We start from the raw sequence: 18,726 nt of genomic DNA on the forward strand, positions 1-18,726 counted from the left end.
CTGTATACCCAGACCGTTTATTGACAGAATCTCAGGTAGTTAAATAAACTTCATTTTCAGAATGTTCTAATACTGTACTTTAACTAGGAAATGTAACAGAATTTTGCCTATGCTTCGCATAGTCAGCATTCAGTAATCAACATTGTGTAACCAGAGTTTCTAGGGAATAAACAGGTTATTAATAGGAACATTTAAAAATAAGTACAAGGAAAAATGAATCATCCATTGAGGAGGGTATAGTGTGTAGATGCAGGGATTTGATCATTGAACTGTATTCTCAACTCCTCAGGCTACTCATTCAGTATAACACCCCCTTCAGTATGTACTTATCCAAACATATGACACACCTTGTACATCCAAATAAGGTAATAGTATGGTGTTAGGAGCTGATAGGTGGAAATAATTGCAAAATAACGTGTTCAAAAATCCAAATTCAGTATTTAATACATTAAAACATTAAGGGTTTTCATCCTGCTGTTAGGACGTCTTAAGAATAAGTTAATCAAATGCATCCATCTCTTATATAATGTCTGTTACTAATTCAGTTAAATTAATCAATCCAATTAATTCTATAAAAATATCTTTTGACCAACTAGACATTCTCTTAAAGTAACATCCTCAAATTTATTACAGACTTTTCTCCCTCTCAAACGTAAATTAAAAATTAAAAATTAATGTTTCTTTGTGTCTTTCAGCTTTTCCCGGTTAGGGGTCACCACAGCGGAATTCTGGTCTGCTAATGATTGGCAGTAGAGTTTTATGTGCTGGCTTGCTGGGCCTAATGCACAACTTTCCATGAAGGAATGCCCGTTCACGCATGTCGCCACACAGAAGATGCTCTGAGGATCGAACGGACAACGTCTAACTGTGAGGCGCAGCACAACCACCGCAGTCAAAAATTTAAAATTAATAATATACATAAATAATGCATACTTAAAAAAAAACAATTACAACTTTCCAATTTTGTTTACAATTTTTACAGTTTAGCTGTACGAAGTTTTAAAATTGGTTGGATAGAAATGTAGTCATTTAATGCCGGGGGGTAAAGGTATTCAATTTGAATTGCCGCAGTAAATGCAATAAACCTCTACATTCCAGCCTATTTTCCCCGTAACCGCCCCTAGGGTTAAGATCAACTTATTCCAAAATACCGAATTTAAATTTGTCATGGGAAGCATTGAGCAAAGTATGTTTATAACGGGAGTTGTTCACATTTTTATTTTTTATACTATATACATGCTTGTATATTTGCTTCCTTAATGTTCTCTCAGTATTTCCCACATAGAAACTGCTCATCTCTACCTCCTCAAAATAGAGATCACATAACATCAGAGTTGCATAGTAGTGCAGAGCTGAGACAGGAAAGCTTATCGCATCTTAAACATTATAGTTATGGTCAGATAAAAGTTCATAGTAAAAAGCCACAAACCAGTTACTGAGCCTGTATGAAACTGTTACAAGAAAATTTAAGTACAAAGTACGTGGCAGTATACCTCATAAAGTCAAACGATTTAAGGACATAACATGGCATTTTGGTATATGAAATCATTGAGGTCAGCAGCATCTATGTGATGAATGAGAGTCCCAGTAAAATAAATCATAGTGCACTAAAGGAATCTTTTCTGTAAGTTGCAATGTATAGTTGTACACAAACCTTAAAAGAGAATAAGAAAGGTTCTAATAATTGGAGTAATTCTGATTATGAGTTTGAAAGACCAAGTTAGTACTAGGTGGTAATGCAGTGTAATGCCACATAGACTGAACAAATGCTAATGAGATGAAAAGGTAAAAGACAGATGTAAAATCAGTTGAGAAAGTACAGGGAAAGTGAGGAAGCAGATGTGTAGGGGATGAAGATGAGGGAAACACGATTTCCAAAAGGTACCCTTAACTAAAGCAGAACTGATTAGAGTTGGGAGGCAGATATGTGGAGTGCATTTTTGGAGGCAGAAGACATTTATACTCAGACTAACAATTCGAACCTGAACACAATGGACATGTGAAGAACATTTTTGGATGTAAAATGTAATTATAATAGGACTAAAAATATCCACCTGAACTAAATCAAAATGTGGAGAAATTATGTGGATGACTGTTTGATGATATGGAAAGGTGACCATCAAGACCTGCTGAAGTGTGTGTGATACTTTAAAACAAAAGGCACATCAAGTCTATTATCATTAAAGGCAAACCATTTTACCATTGATTTTCTAGATACAATGGTTACTAAAAGTCTTGGTGGCTCAGCTAATACTAGCTTATATAGAAAACCTTTCCCCCAAAAAAATCATTATTACCCTATTACAGTTGTCATCCTGCCTCAGTGACTAGATGTATCCTGACATCCCATTTTCTGAGACTCACACAAATTTCCAGTGTGAAAGAAAGTTCCTAAGAGCTTCAGGAGAGTTATCATGTAGATTCATGCACAGGAGATATAATATACAAAATATTAATAAGATCTAGAATAAGGTTGGCACTATATCAATGAATGTGTTATTACAATACCGATTATAGAAGGATACTGATTTATAGGTTCTTAGATTGAATACTACTTGTGGCAGTAATTAACTCAAAATGCAACAAAGTACTGGTCAGCACTGGCCCATTTTCATGAGTGACCATTTCTTAAGTGCACATCTGCCAGCTAAATGTAAGTTTAGCTACAGAAGTGGGAAACATCCATCACAGAACTTTAACCACCTCAGAAAAAGTATGTGCTTGTTGACATTAGACAGACAGTACATCGTGCAGTGGATATGTTCAATGTTAGGAAATTTTGAGAAGCACACACTTTACTACCTTAAATAGTTTGAACAGTTTTGAAATACAGATTCTATTGCCTGCATGGAATAATGGATAATATATTTATTGGATTACCCATATGGAGACTTTCTCGTGGGTAGAACTTTTGGAATGCCTAAGGAAAGAATTAGCTCATGCCTTGGCGATCTCAAATGTCATTATGAGAGCATTCCGATATGTAAACTAACTCTGGATTCATCCACATGAAATAAAAATACATTTCTAGTGAAAGATAACATTACTTCTGATGGTGGGGGTCAAAATAGGTTTGCAAAATAATATGGATACCACAGAAAGACTACAGATAATCACTACCAGGGCTATATTTAAACCTGAAGGACAACTATTAATGATAGTTGTGGGTCCTGTTATTTGTGTCAGCTGGTGGCTTAGCAGTTGGATTTTACTATACATGGAAAAGGAAATTTTTTATTTTTGAGTGGATTGTACTTCAAGCTTTTCATATATATTGTTAGTAGTGGAAATGTCTGACTTTAAATGTTTAGGGACGTAATTATGTGTTCATCTGATATTATATAATGGACTATAACTCTGTAAAATTTTTATTAAAACTGACAAAGCCTGTGAGTGAAACTTTTTTTTTTCTTGCTGCTGCTATAGTGAAATAAATATGTTGTCTTCTGGGCTTAATTTGAATTTTAAAATGTAATTCCTTGCACTTGTGGGTGACTTGTGTGTGTGTGTGTGTATATATATATATATATATATATATATATATATATATATATATATATATATATATATATATATATATATATATGATGCCTAACACAAAGTAGTTAAATCAGCTCAACAAATACAACAAAGCACCTAGATAAAACTAAAAGAATTGTAAAATAACTCAAAATTTAAAAAAGCATGAGAAAGTCTTGGGGGAGAGATGAATTCCAAACTTAAACTCAGAGGTACACTCAAGAAACTCCTATGGCAGCAAAACACTCAAGTTTAAGGCTCCGTAAGAAAATATCCTATGCTAAAGTTCTGAAGCATGAATCTCAGGATCATAATAAGCCCTAGGGAAGTAGAGTGTGGCTTCAATTACGCCATTAACCACCAAAACCCTTAAGCTTCTCCAAAAAGGAGATTCCTGGGCATGTAGACCTTTAAAAACTCTTTGGAGCATTAAAGATGAGTCTGTGTTTGACAGGAAGCCACTGCAGAAAACATAACATAACTGCATCTGGAAACTCCAGTATGGTGTCTAGCTGAAAGAATATGCATGGCCTGCAATGTTTGAAAGACTCAAATAAAAGGGATTTTAGTAGATAAATAAGAGATATCTGAGACCTGCACAAACAGCACCAAGTCATTAGATGGAATGAAATGCTTTATATGGGTTATGTACCTTGGGTTGTAGCAAAGGATTAAATGATAGCTGACTTCTGATGCCAAAAAATCAACCAAATGTCTAGATTTAATAGAAATAATATATCTATTACACAGACTTCAGCTTATGAGCTATAAATAATAAGGTGCAAAGACAAGAACTGAATGCAGCTTTATTGTGGCATGGAAAGCCATGGCATCACTCTTAGATGGGTTGAGTGTAACCAGTTGCATGCACCCAAGTTAGGATGCCATCTAAGTGGCCCTTAATGGGATGTGAGAAAAGCCACACACACACACACACACACACACACACACACGCACATGCACACACACACACACACACACGCACATACACACACACACACACACACACACACACACGCACACGCACACACGCACACACAAAACACAGGTGGAGAAAGGAGAGGTGCAGTTGCATGTCATCCTCAAACCACTGGCACTGCAGATCTGTCCTTTGTGCTAAATAAGCACGGGGATACATCTATCTGACAAATAATATAAGGCCAGATATTATGTCCTGTGAGAACTCACAACTGACAGGACAGACAAAAAATAGTCAACCCCGAAGTGCACATTTTGGATGCAACCTGAAAAATAGCAGGTAAAACATTCAAGGACTGTTCCAGAGACTATGCAGTAGGTCTTCAAGTGCGGGAAGATGATCAAATGGTCAACCTTGGCAAATGCAGCACAACAAAGACCAAGGAAGATTTCTAAAAGTAATTCCTTTGAGATGATGTCACTGAAATATCATTAGCCATCAAGTGAGTGCAATCTAATGCTCTGACAAACATAAAAACTGGAATTAGATCTGTTTTAGATGCTCTGGGATCCCAGAATTCATCTAAGTTTTTTACACATATCTTTGTCGATATCCTGGCTTATGAATGACAGATTAGAGGAAGGGCAGTGACTACCCTGAATTCTTAGACCCAGAAGAGAGTCACCGACATGCCCAGTCAGAGTTCCATTTAAAACAGATGGAAATATACCAGTCCACAAAGAGAGCTCACAGAGATAAACAGGCCCAGGTCATTTAGGCAAGATGTTAGTAGTCTACTTAGTACAAGAAAATGTCTGCAAGTAATGGTAGTCATGCTTGGAAAATTCCACATGAGCAAATCAAAGCTGAAGGGTAAAACTACAGACCTGATGCAGCAAAGTGTAAGCCTGTCCACAGACCTGATACAGCAAAGTGTAAGCCTGTCCACAGACCTGATGCAGCAAAGTATAAGCCTGTTGTGAGCTACACAAAGTAGTTTCTGACTAATGTTGCCCATCTTATCTTCAAGAAAGTGAGTGGCTATGTCATGCTCATATTTAAAAAAGGCATTTGGCATGATCATGCACGTTGGACTGCACAGTTGGTTGATCACTCATTACAGCTAAATTCATGCTTTATGGTTGAGGTCTTCATGGATCTAATACAAACATGTTTACATGAGGGGGGCTCAATCACTGGCATTTGGGGTACTGTAGCTAGTACCAGAATGTGGATGCCATCAGCACTCTATTCTTCAGCCATGCCAGTGCATGAGGTAGAACTGTGAGTTATACTGCCTGTGTCACACATTGACAGGAGATTACATAAATAGGGGGCGAGGTAGCTGAGACACAGGCACAGAGATAATATGCTCAACAGCCATCAGCTCCGTTATCCATACTGCAGCCTGACAGAAGCTAATAAACTGAAGCAGACAGAACCATATCAGGATTGTACTTGATTTATGGGAGAAAAAGACAATAAGGCCTTTCTAGTCTGCCCTTTCAAGTGTATTTAATGTCCTCCTTTCTTACCATCCCACAGCCCCATTATCCTTTATCTACCTGTAAATGAACCACAAGGTGAAACGGAGACTCCAGCAGCTCAGATGTGCTTTATTTAACGCTACACAATTATAACACATTTTCGTCCACCACAGCAGACTTCTTCAGACCGTAACAAATACATAATTAATTCTACTCTAGTATACTTTATCAGATAATTAGCACACCAATCAGGTTCCTCTCCTAATTAAACCATTAACAAACATGATTGTAAAAAAGGCACATTCTGCATAACCCACTTCCGTGTTTAAAATTCTTGCACTCAATAAAATGAAAATCAATGCTAATACATATAAATACAATCTCATAAATACCTAAACGTTTATTACAATAAAATTCCCCAATAAATATAACTACTTTAAAATCAGTTCATCCTAAAAATCCTTGTTATTAAAAAACGTCAATACATGTATAGGGTTACCACCTGTCGCACTTTGCAAGGGACAGTCCCTCTTTGGAAAGTTGTGTCCTGACAAAAATATTAAAAATGGCAAATGTCCTGAGAATGTAGGACATAATTATGTCCTAAATTTTATGTAATAGTTGCATAAAACAATTATTCTGTAGCTAAAATACCTAAATGTTATAAGAAACAGAATAAGCAACTATTGGTGGCGCAGTGGTGCAGCGGTTAACATTGTCACAGCAATAGGTTCTCCGGTTCGATTCTTGGCTGGGGTGCCTTCTGTGTGGAGTTTGCATGTTCTCCCTGTGTTCGCGTGGGTTTCCTCCGGGTACTCCAGTTTCCTCCCACATTCCAAAGACATGCATCTGGAGCATTTCTCCCCGGGCCTCTGCTGAAAACAGGCTTTGTGGAACTTAGTCGGACTTTCCCAGTCAACAAATGTTAAATAAATACTAAAATGCTACAAAAATAAGCTATTATTTAGGCAAAAAAGTTAAGTTCTATCCTTTGTACTGACCGTGGGTATGTGTCGGCCTGTAAAATCTGATGTTTGCCCCGAAAATGTCCCACTTTGGCCATTTGAAAAGGTGGCAACCCTATACATGTATGCAAGGGTGTACAACAGTAAAACAGTAAATGCAATGATCCTGGCGCCATCTACTGGATAAAGTTAAACCTTGTTCTAAAAAAGAATTTCTCTTCTAGAGGGAATACTACACATTCATATAAATAGGGACTAAATCATAAAAGTTGAAAAAAGCCAATAAGACGCAAAAATTAATGTACCATTATGCCCTAAATTAGAGCTTTGCAGCTCTTAATTTTAATAAGGGTAGGAGGGAAATATACCCTTTAAGTCCAGGCTGTTTTCCTGTATCCAAGAATACCTGCCAGTACAAATTCTCTATATTCCAGACAGGTCTCCCAGGGTCCTCCCCTGATGTCAAACGGGATACTTTCTAAGACAAAAAAATGAAAACTAGCCTGACTATATAAAATTGTACGCTTATAAAGGGCATTAGTCTCATTTTTATTTTTAATGTCATATATATGCTCATATATTCGTCTCTTTAATTTGCGCTCCATTTTGCCTGCTTAAAATGAAGAACACTGGCTACAAGTCACCAAATAAACCACTCTTTCATTATTAAAATTATAATACATATAGCTATGCAATGTTCTACCCCGGCTTGTCAATACAATACTTTCCTTGTTGGCCACATATTGACATTGTTAGCACCCCCCCCCCCCCACACACACATTTGTATGTATTTATATTTATTTATTTATATTTGTTGACCGGGAGTATCCGACTGGACGTAGGTCCATTTTCAGCAGAGGCCCGGGGAGAAAATCTCCACAGTTAAAATAAACAGACAGTAGTTACATTGGATTGCATAGCGATTAACAATTTACATATCAATTACTTACAACATATTTACAGATGAAGAACATAGTACATCAGTAGACAACTAGAATCTTTATCTGTGAAGTACATAACAGACATTAACAAATGTTACAATAAGAAGTTCCTGCTGTATAATAAGTACTAGCCTTATGAGCATCTGAGCTTGCTATAATAAAGGTAGTTAGTGGAGTGGAAAGAAAGGTAGTGGTTGGATGGGGTGGGTGATATTATAGTGGGAGTTGCAAGGGCATAGCCAGCATGTTTTTAGGTGCGCTTTTAGTAAAGTTTTGAAGTGGGTGCATGATGGTATGGAGGTAATTCTGGGTGGGAGGGAGTTCCATAATTTGGCTATGGTGCAAGAGAATAGTGCTTCACCAGCAGAGTTACTGGCTTTAGTGATCTGCAAGTGATTTTTGTTGCTGGATCTTAGTGGTCTGGTGGTGCGATAGGGTTGGAGTAGATTCTGGAGGGATGGGACATTTAGTGGATGGTTTACTAGTTTGTGGGCGAGTGAGAGTTGATACCATTGAAGGAGGTGAGGGAGTTCAAGCCAGCCCAGTTCAGCAAGTGAGAGACAGTAGTGACTATGGTAGGATGCCCCTGTGGCGAATTTTGCAATTTTGTTGTAGCAGGTCTCTAGCTTGTTTAGATAGCATTGCCTTAGGTTGGTATATATTGGAGAGGCATAAAGTAGGGTGGAGATAAGGTGGGAATTTGCTATTGAAATCTTTGCTGCTTTGGTGAGAAGTTGCTTATTTCTGTATAATGCTCCTAGTTTTTTGTGGACTTTTTTTATGGTCATGGATATGTGAATGTCAAATTTTAGTTTATTGTCTATTTCCACTACTAGCAATTTGGTGTGTTAATTTGGGTATATAGTGGTGTTGTCTTTTGCTGTGATGTTAAAGTGAGAGTTGTTTTGAGTATGTCTGGTGGGTTGGAAGATGAGTAGTTGAGTTTTGTTTGGGTTGAGTATTAATTGGGCATCGGATAACCATGTTTCAACAGAGGAAAAGGCTTCCTGTGTGACATTTTGCAGTTTGTGTAGGGACTGGGCTGAGCAGATGATGGCTGAGTTATCTGCGTATTGTATGAGTGTGCCATGTTTGGTGGCAGAGGCTAGATTATTGGTGAAAACAGAGAAGAGTAGGGGTCCAAGGATGGATCCTTGGGGAACCCCTATGGGGACAGGTAGTTGGGGAGATATGTCATTCTGCCATACAACGGATTGTTGGCGGTCAGACAGGTAACTCTGAAACCAGTTGGTGACTGATTGTGAGAAGGATAGGTTATTGAGGACAGAGATAAGTTGTTTGTGTGGGACCATGTCAAAAGCTTTAGATAGGTCTAGGAAAGTAGCAGAGGAGAGATAGTCATTGTTTTTATTCTGAAGGATAGTGTTAGTAAAGGAGAGTAAGGCAATGTACCTTTACGTCTGTTACTGGGAATCTTACTGTCAGCTTTATTAGCTTTTCAACAAGTTCTTCAAGTTTTTACCCTTTTTATAAACAAATTTTAGGGGGCCTTTGTCAGAAAATGTTAAGTCCGTAAATCCCATGAATCTTTCCCATTCACTTTTCACAATATTATTGAGCCCTACAAAATTTACATTGAATTCAGTAATAAAGGCTCTGCTGGTGTTATAAATTTCTGAGTTCACTCTATTATGCTGCATCACACTAATTCTATCATCCCCCAGAACAGGGCCAAATTTTTCCTTTCTACGTGCTGCCACGTTTTAACACCAGCAGAGCCTTTATTACTGAATTCAATGTAAATTGTTTAGGGCTCAATAATATTGTGAAAAGTGAATGGGAAAGATTCATGGGATTTACAGTCTTAACATTTTCTGACAAAGGCCTCCTCAAATTTGTTTATTAAAAGGGTAAAAACTTGAAGAACTTGTTGGAAGCTAATAAAGCTGACAGTAAGATTCCCAGTAACAGACGTAAAGGTGCATACAAATGTGGGGGGGTGCTAACAATGTCAATATGTGGCTAACAAGGAAAGTATTGTATTGACAAGCCAGGGTAGAACATTGTATAGCTATGAGTATTATAACTGTAATAGTGAAAGATTGGTGTATTTGGTGACTTATAGCCAGTGTTCTTCATTTTACATAGGCAAAACGGAGCACAAATTAAAGAGACGAATATATGAGCATATATATGACATTAAAAATAAAAACGAGACTAATGTCCTTTATAAGCATACAATTTTATGTAGTCAGGCTAGTTTTAATTTTTTTGTCTTAAAAAGTATCCCGTTTGACATCAGGGGAGGACCCTGGGAGACCTGCCTGGAATATAGAGAATTGTACCGGCAGGTATTCCTGGATGCAGGAAAACAGCCTGGACTTAATGGGTATATTTCCATCCTAACCTTATTAAAATTAAGAGCTGCAAAGCTCTAACTTAGGATATAATGGTACATTAATTTTTGCCTCTTATTGGCTTTTTTCAACTTTTATGATTTAGTCCCTATTTATATGAATGTGTGGTATTCCCTCTAGAAGAGAAATTCTTTTTAGAACAAGGTTTCACTTTGTCTAGTAGATGACACCAAGATCATTACATTTACTGTTTTACTGCTGTACACCCTTGCATACATGTACTGACGTTTTTTAATAGCAAGGATTTTTAGGATGAACTGATTTTAAAGTAGGTATATTTATTGGGGAATTTTATTGTAATAAACTTTTAGGTATTTATGAGATTGTATTTATATGTATTAGCATTGATTTTCATTTTATTGAGTGCAAGAATTTTAAACACGGAAGTGGGTTATGTAGCATGTGCCTTTTTTACGATCATGTTTGTTAATGGTTTAATTAGGAGAGGAACCTGATTGGTGTGCTAATTATCTGATAAAGTATATTAGAATAGAATTAATTGTGTATTTGTTACTGTCTGAAGAAGTCTGCTGTGGTGTATGAAAATGTGTTATAATTGTGTAGTGTTAAATAAAGTACATCTGAGCTGCTATTGTCTCCGTTTCACCTTGTGGTTTGTTTATTGTTTTTATATGCTGTAATTCCTCTTGTTTTAAGTTTGATTTCTTTATCCACCTGTCCTATGTCACCTTGCAAACCTCTGCTGACTTCCTCTCTACCATCTACTCTGGCACATTATTTCTGGAGTTTGCAATCCTCTCAGTGAAAAACTACTTTCCAAGATCCAGGGAGCAGTCAGTAAATCATCAGCCTTTCCACTCTCCTTCCTATTCAGGCTGACCCCTTCACATTCCCTGACATGAACATGTGCATCACTAGAATGCCCTGTCTCTTCTTTTCTAAAGTTTATAGAGCTCTAGTTCCCATAACCTCTGGCAATAACTACCACCAGAGATATTTTTGGTTTTCTTCTGGAATTATTTAGCATCCTGAAATCCCTTCTCATGGTACACTCTGACTGAAGACCTGCAGATTAAAATAGTTCCTTTTTCCTGCTGGAATATATTGACCTGCCAATACAACCCATGATTCTGTTTGCTGCTGTCAGTGCCCTGTCACTCTGCTTCCACTGATCTGGTCCTGTTGTGATTAGTACTCCTATATATTTTCCTGATCTGTTTCAATAAGTACAGTGACATCCCCACAAATTATCACATTAATAACAAGGTCCTAAGCATGCAATCAGTCATGAGGGACTTGGGCACCCAGGTTGATAGCAAACTGACTTTTGACCACCATAGTGCCTCTGTTGTACAGAAAGGTTTCTACATGGCCCACCTCATTAGTGAGGGCATTTCATCAAAGGACAAGGAAGTCATAACATCCCTGTATTCTTCCCTTATAAGACCCATTATTGAGTACAATGTCTCTTTTGGTATTTACCTCACAAAGTACATGTGGCAGCTGGAGAGACCACAGAGGGTCTTCACCAGGAGAATCCAGGGCCTCAAACATCTACCCTATACCTGTGTATCTACTCAGTCTCATACAGAGTCCTCTGAGGTAACCTCTGTCTGGCATAGAAAGCAATCTCAGACCCCGCCTTGGTGGGACTGCTGCATATCCACAAGCCTAGCTCCACTTGAGTAACCCACATGCATGACCTCAACCTGGTCTGTGACATCAATAGGACTTGTTGGCAGAACAGATTTGTGTCCCAGAGACTCCCCTTTCTGTGGAATAGACTCCCTTCCCATGTCAAGCAGAGTACCTCATTAACTCTTTTTAAGTGCAACCTGGATAGCTGGATGGGGAACAGAACCTACACCCCTGGGATTCTACTTGTGTCCCTGCTGGACAGGGGCATCAGGTGCTGGCTTGTTGGAACATGGGCTAAATTCTTAGCTAGGCTTGTAAGGGCCTCACGACCAATAGCTTAGTAACTTCCTATGATCCTATTATCCTAAGTTCTAGTTCCCTAACTGATACCTCACACCAAAGACGTAGTGATCCAGGTGTAGCACTTTGCATTCGTTTGCACTAAAACTCAAATGTCACTCTTATGTCAACCATTCTAAATCATTTTCCGGATTCTTCCTCCCATCCTCCACTGCTGCACAGTGTGTCATCAACAAAAAAGTTAGATAAATCCATATGTTCAACCAGCTCAACATCAGGGAATAAGAAGTGATATTTTGACACTGAATTGCACTATTTGATGGTATAAAAAGGATACTGTTCCACCCCCAGGCCTATGGCGACCATCCAGCAGAAGCAACGCATTTAATGAGTGGCATTGCTTATAAGTAGCATTATTAACTTCCAGAACAAATTAGAAACCTTTAATAATGGATTCACACTCATTTGCAAGAACCACAGAATCATTAGTGACCCAGATGATGAAGCCACAAAATCCTTAGTGACCCAGACAATGAAGTCACCTGCACAATCTAAGATGGTTTAACTGACAATGTATTAAATAGAAATTCCATGACATCCCACAGAAATGCCTTCATGTAACTGTGTGTCTATAAATTAGAAAAGAGTGACAATTCATTCTTATTTCTGTGACACACCTAAAGGTGGAGACAATGCTATAATCCTTGTGATGATCTGAGGTGTTGCCAGCTATACCAGGAGAAGTAAGGCAGTGGATGTGTAACATATGCCAGAACAGTTAGCTGGAATTTTGTAAAGAATTATATGTCATTTGTATATCAAACTGATTTGTACAGATGCTTGTGCTGAAAATGTATTTATCAGGTTTGCTTGTGTTGAAAATGTATCAACAGTTGGTCCTTCTGGACAGAAAAGAAATATACATGCATGTAGTAACTGATTAAATGTATGCATTGTAATTGTTGAAATTAATATATTGGAACAGATGATGCTGCGAGAGAGGAGATTCATCACAGTCTAGCTGCAGCTAACTTTGAAACATGTTCTGAAATTAAATTACCTGGCTTAGGCCATAAAAACTGTATCTTAAGTTTTCAATGCAGCCAGAGACAAAAAGTCTGTACTAGGATGCTTTCTGTATTGTCTTTGCAGTGAACTAATTGCTACTCTGGAAGGGTAGAAGTTTGAAATTGTTTTACGACTTCCAGAACTGCTACAAATCTGAGCAAAACTTTATGCGTGTGTATATTATTGACAAACGTGCGAAATCCTGGCAGTTTCTAACAATGGGGTTAGCACGGGAACCAGACGTCAGATGGCCAGATGTATGTGATGTCAAAGATGACAAAAATGATGTTTAATACTAGATGAGACTAAAGTTTCATTGTAATCTGTTTTAGGAACCTGACAAGGAAGGACCCCTCACCTAATATATATTGCCTTGCTCTAGTAAGTGAATGATGGAATAGTAATTCTTTAGATAAGTCAGAAAAATATAGTGAGATTACTTAATTACAGTTTTTATGTATCTGTGTGAATCTGTTTATCTGTGTTATTTTAATATTTCCTGTGATTGAAACTCTGGTGTTTATTGTAAATAGATATTTAGTATTTTCATGTTATTTTATTATTTATTATTAAATATATTTAAACTTTTCATTGTGGCTGGTCCTTTAGAGAATATTTTAAACTTTGAGTGGACCTACATCTCTTTGGTGATACTGTGGCCACTCCTAAAAGCCTTACTACATTGGCCAAACACTATCATTTGTATTAATATTAATTTCAGTCAGTATAATTGGTACCCTTGTAATAGCCTTAGAGTAACAGGCTTTGGAGTGTCTGGTGGCAGTGTAACTACCTTATAGTCTGGGCAGAAGGGGGCATAGCTAGTAAATCTGTGCCAGCCTTTCCCAAGTGTGTGTGTGTGTGTGTGTGTGTGTGTGTGTGTGTGTGTGTGTAAAAATCAAATCTGAAAGAGTGCGTGTGTCAGCTGCTTGGAGCAGGGATATGAATTACTGGTTTCACAGAGAGAGTAGTGGAGGACTTGGCTTGTACACTTGACTGAGGACTCAACTCTACAGCTGTACCAGTTGGGATTCTTATTGGGGATCTGGAGAGAGAGAGAGCAAGGGAAAACCAGCCCCCAGACTGAGTTTGTTCCCTGTGTTCTGTTAAGGGGAAAGTGTGCTTGATGTAGAGAGCTGCAGCTGGAAATACTGGGTATATCCATTTTTATTTCAAGTGAATGTCCCTGTCTAGTCTTAGTGATGAGGATTTTGATTACTGTCCCAGAGTGGGGACATCACAATGCTTAACAAGGTTTCAGATTGTTTCCATTAAAAAATATGTAACCTCCCACCCCATTGCTTTCATATCTATGATGCTGAATGACAAAGAAGCTAGGAGACACTAATGCTATTAGATGCACCCTAGATGCTGAATGACAAAGATGCTAGGAGACACTAAAGCTATTAGTTGTACCCTCCCACCCCATTGCTTTCATATCTAGGCCAAAGCTGGATAAATGCCATGTGTCAGTGAGGCAATGCAAAATTATTTCCAAACAAAAAGTTGGCAGTAATTTTGGTCTTGGTGTAGATAGATGCCTCATTTGAGAGAGGTAGTCTAAAATACTTTGTAAATTAGAAATAAATTCAAAAGAATTAGTTATTTTATTTGCTAAGAATAATGACATGCAGGTGTTTATAAGTACATGCAAATGGTTTGTAAAATATTTGAACTGTTTTACATGAATTTAAGAGCTTTTTCCCAATATACACAGATGATTGATTGTAGTACTGTTAATGTATAATATAGTTTTGTCAACTTAGAAAATACACAAGCCTGTTATGATACTAAGGTCAAAGGATTAAACACAAATATTAATTGCAATTGCATGGAAACATATAAGACTGATTTCTGGTGTTAAGCTCTTCTGAAATACTTGGACGACCAGTAAACACATCATCTTATTTTGCTTGGAACATTTTTATACATGTTATACTTGTTTGCTTTTCTATTATATTGTCAGATTAGTTTGTTTTGAGCTCGTTGTTATGCATGTAACCAGAGATTTATTTTTCAAAAAATAAATCTGATTTGTTGAAATGTTGGAAACTGATCTTCTTTCTGTCTTCCTGTAACCATTTATTGAATGCTTGCAAAAAATCCAGTTATTTTGTTCTCCTGTAATTGTATAATTCAAACTTTGACTAAAATGTAAATACGTATTGCATAAACAGTTTTCCTATTAATAAATGAATCACCCTTCCAGTTAATTCTGAGTAACTATGCGGAGGTCATTTAACCACATAACAGCCCTTGGTCCACCCCAAGAATCCATGGCTTGCATGTATATTGCTGCTCTTGTTTTCCCAAAATAAAATAATAATTAAATGTATTGTATCAATTTCAAATGTTACATTTCATTATGTGATCTTTATAAAACAAAAATGGAATGATTAGGAATTATCAGCAACCTTCATTACTGTTTGGTACACATAACATTTCTGCTTTTCATCTCTAAACATTTCAGCTCTAAAACCTGAGTTTAAGCTAATGAAAGAGATTCATGACAATAGTGAATGTAGTACCTACTTGGACCATTTGTATGTTGTTGACCTATTTGGAGAGAGAGCACCTTTACAAGTCATGGATGAACAATTCAAATCCATTTCCGATTAAAAATTCATGAGTTTTGCACTGTCACAATACAACAGTATGATATTATATATGCTGTGAACAGCTCAATTCAGCACAACAGATAAGGGCAATGAGGAATTAACAAGCTCCATCTGTTCACTCAGACTCTTATGTATTTATTTATTGTATAAGCTGGAGAAATTAAGTTAACCGGCTATGTGGAGTAAGATCTCCTAAAAATGAGTCACGCTTAGTAAACACATGGCAAATACACAATAAATAAATACAAAAATAATAAAAAAACAAATAAATAAATACAAGGGTAATATTCTTGGTAGCTTAAAGCAAGCATTACACATAAACTCTGTAATAATTAGATTTAAGAAGATCTGCTGCAACTTTTTTAAATAGCGCTAAAAAAGATGTTACATTGATCACAGTTGATTAGAATGATAAAGCTGGTATTCAAAGTACAGATGAAATAATGGACAGGTTTGGGCAAGGAGAACAAAATGAAGCAGGACATAGACTAGCAGAATTCTGCCATGTGAATTATTTGATCATAGCAAACACACAACATTCTACGAGAAAACTTTACTGTTTGAGCAGTACAGTAGTCAGATTTAATTTAACACTATGCAGTCGGAGATGAAAGAGTTTTACAAACTATGTAAAAACAAGACTTGCACCTGAATGTAGCTCCTACAATTAGATTCATACTGCAAGGTTTAGAATTAAATTAAAGAAAAAAAAGCATTTAGGCCAGTGACGTACCAGCTCAGCAATTTTCCAAGCGATTTAGTGGAAGTGAAGAACAAATTTAAAAGATTACTTAGACCTAGTAGACAGAGTATCTGAAAAACTATGGAAAGATGTTTGTGACACTGTCAGGAGATGGCATTAGAAGTATTCTATAACAGCAGCTAGAATAGAATGTATTCTGGTAGGTCGGTTGCACAGACAGAAAACAGGCATAGTAATGGTAGGTGGTCATGGCCCAAAATCAGGGACAAATTTTCAATATTTCTCTTATACATTTGTAAAGTTGCTAGAATAACAGTTTTAGCAATATTATATATTTTCTGTAGGATATGAAGTGTGAAACTTAAACACCTGTCATTATTTAGTGACTTCACTCATGGATTTGCCTGAAACCCACAGATTTTATGAGGAATAGACAAAAATGTGAGGCAAAAAATCTATATATACTGCAAACTTCTGGACAGTTGAGATGTATGATCTGGGAAAGACTGAAGGGAAAAGAAAAGGGGAGTGGCAGACGCTTAGGTGGACAGACAGCATTAATGACGAACTGAAAATTATTTTGTTAAGAGCTTAAAGAAGCAATTCTTGACAGACAAGCTTGGATTGCTAAAATCCTAGAGCTCGCAGTTTCAGATTCAGTTAAAAGACAAATCACCAATAACAGAACCAAATGTACTGTGGTTAATAAACTATTTTGAAACTGTTTTGAATAAGGATTTGTAAATATGGTAGAGACATTTCTGCTGCTCATAGATTAATAGATTCATAGATTAGCACTAGGCTAACTGCCTTTGTGGGCCCTTTTGAAGCCTAGCCAATTACCCCATATGAGAATCAAACCCTGCACCTTGTGTCTATAAGGTAAACACCTTAGCCATCATGACAGCTCATTATATTTTTCCCTTCCAATCAACCATTGCTTCAGGTAACTTTAATCCCTTCCTGTCAGGAAAATCTTTAGTAGAACAGAGCTGTCAAGGGATTCAAGATACATTGCTATTAGTGGGTGTACTAAATATTCTTCAATATGGAAAAGTCTCTTCTCTATAAATGCATATGTGACAATCTGTAATCACTGTATGATGTCAGATTGAGAAGATCAGTTCTTTCCTCTATAGAGTCATTAAGTTGTTTGCTGGTTATCTTCAAAAGCATTTTACTTTGTTTCTATGAATATGGGACATATACTGATGTAATGAAGTTAAATCACTGATGTCATTGACTTTAATGATGCAATGCGTTTAAATCTGTCTACTTCTGTACATGCATGCATGGTACATTACCTACCATATACATTTTAACAAGAAATAGATGGTACCTGAGAGCACTCCTGCCTCTTTACCTGTAAAAAATGTGAATCATCTAAGCTGTGCAGTCTTTCCATACCAGTCTAGATCAGTTATTAACTAAACTGTTTCCAAAAGAAGATCATTATCATTTCAAACCAAAATCCCACTGCTGGATAACTACAGTGGCACCTGATTTTGTTTTACTAATGCAGAAAAAAAAATACAGCACATCCCTTTACTTTGCAGCACAGTGGATAAAAAGTTGCTCTTCTCCTTCAGAAATAATTTTTGATGTTATACTTACTCCATTTGGGTTCCATATGGGATCACAATTAGGAAATCTGTCAGTAGTCACACTGCAACATTAATCAGCCAATACTGCCAGTGTGTTTTCCTCCTGGCACATCCATGTTAGAGCAAGTCATGCAAAAATGCTAGAACAAATGCCAACTGTGTCACTTTCACTAAATGACACATCAAGAAAGTATGGTAATTAATCTTGACAAGTCACACAGAGCTTCCTGTCAGAAATGCCAACATATGAATTTCTTTAAGTGCAAAATTTGGGTTTTAAACTATTTTTGTTTTCTTAAGGAATTGCACTCTTATGTTGGGTTTTTGCCTCTGCCAACCCCCCTACTTCTAAATATACTGTCCTTGAGGTCAGTGTTCCTCAGGGAAAGGGACAATCAGAATTCACATTGTTGTACTTATGGGCATGTGCATTTTCAGTCTTTGCAAACACAATGGACACTACTTATGGAATCATGATAATAAGAAATTAAGATAAAACACTATACAGACACCAACTGCATTGGCAAAGAGGTATTAATCCCTATCATCTGCACCAAACCATCCATGTTCAGTCAATTGGCAATTTGTTAAAGGAACTGGTACAGGAAGGCAAGAAAAGAGAAGA

The 18,726-nt window shown here is 37.0% G+C and overlaps 1 protein-coding gene across 1 annotated transcript in view; it reads right to left on the minus strand.

Annotated features, from left to right (window-relative positions):
- Nucleotides 1-18,726, minus strand: part of LOC122810500 (high choriolytic enzyme 1-like) — a 311,099-nt gene that overhangs the window by 291,724 nt on the left and 649 nt on the right. The gene's annotated exons all lie outside the window — the stretch shown is intronic.

The sequence above is a fragment of the Protopterus annectens genome, chromosome 9.part0 (genome assembly GCF_019279795.1).
Source record: "Protopterus annectens isolate FY-2018-M chromosome 9.part0, PAN1.0, whole genome shotgun sequence".
NCBI classification, from domain to species: Eukaryota; Metazoa; Chordata; order Ceratodontiformes; family Protopteridae; genus Protopterus; species Protopterus annectens.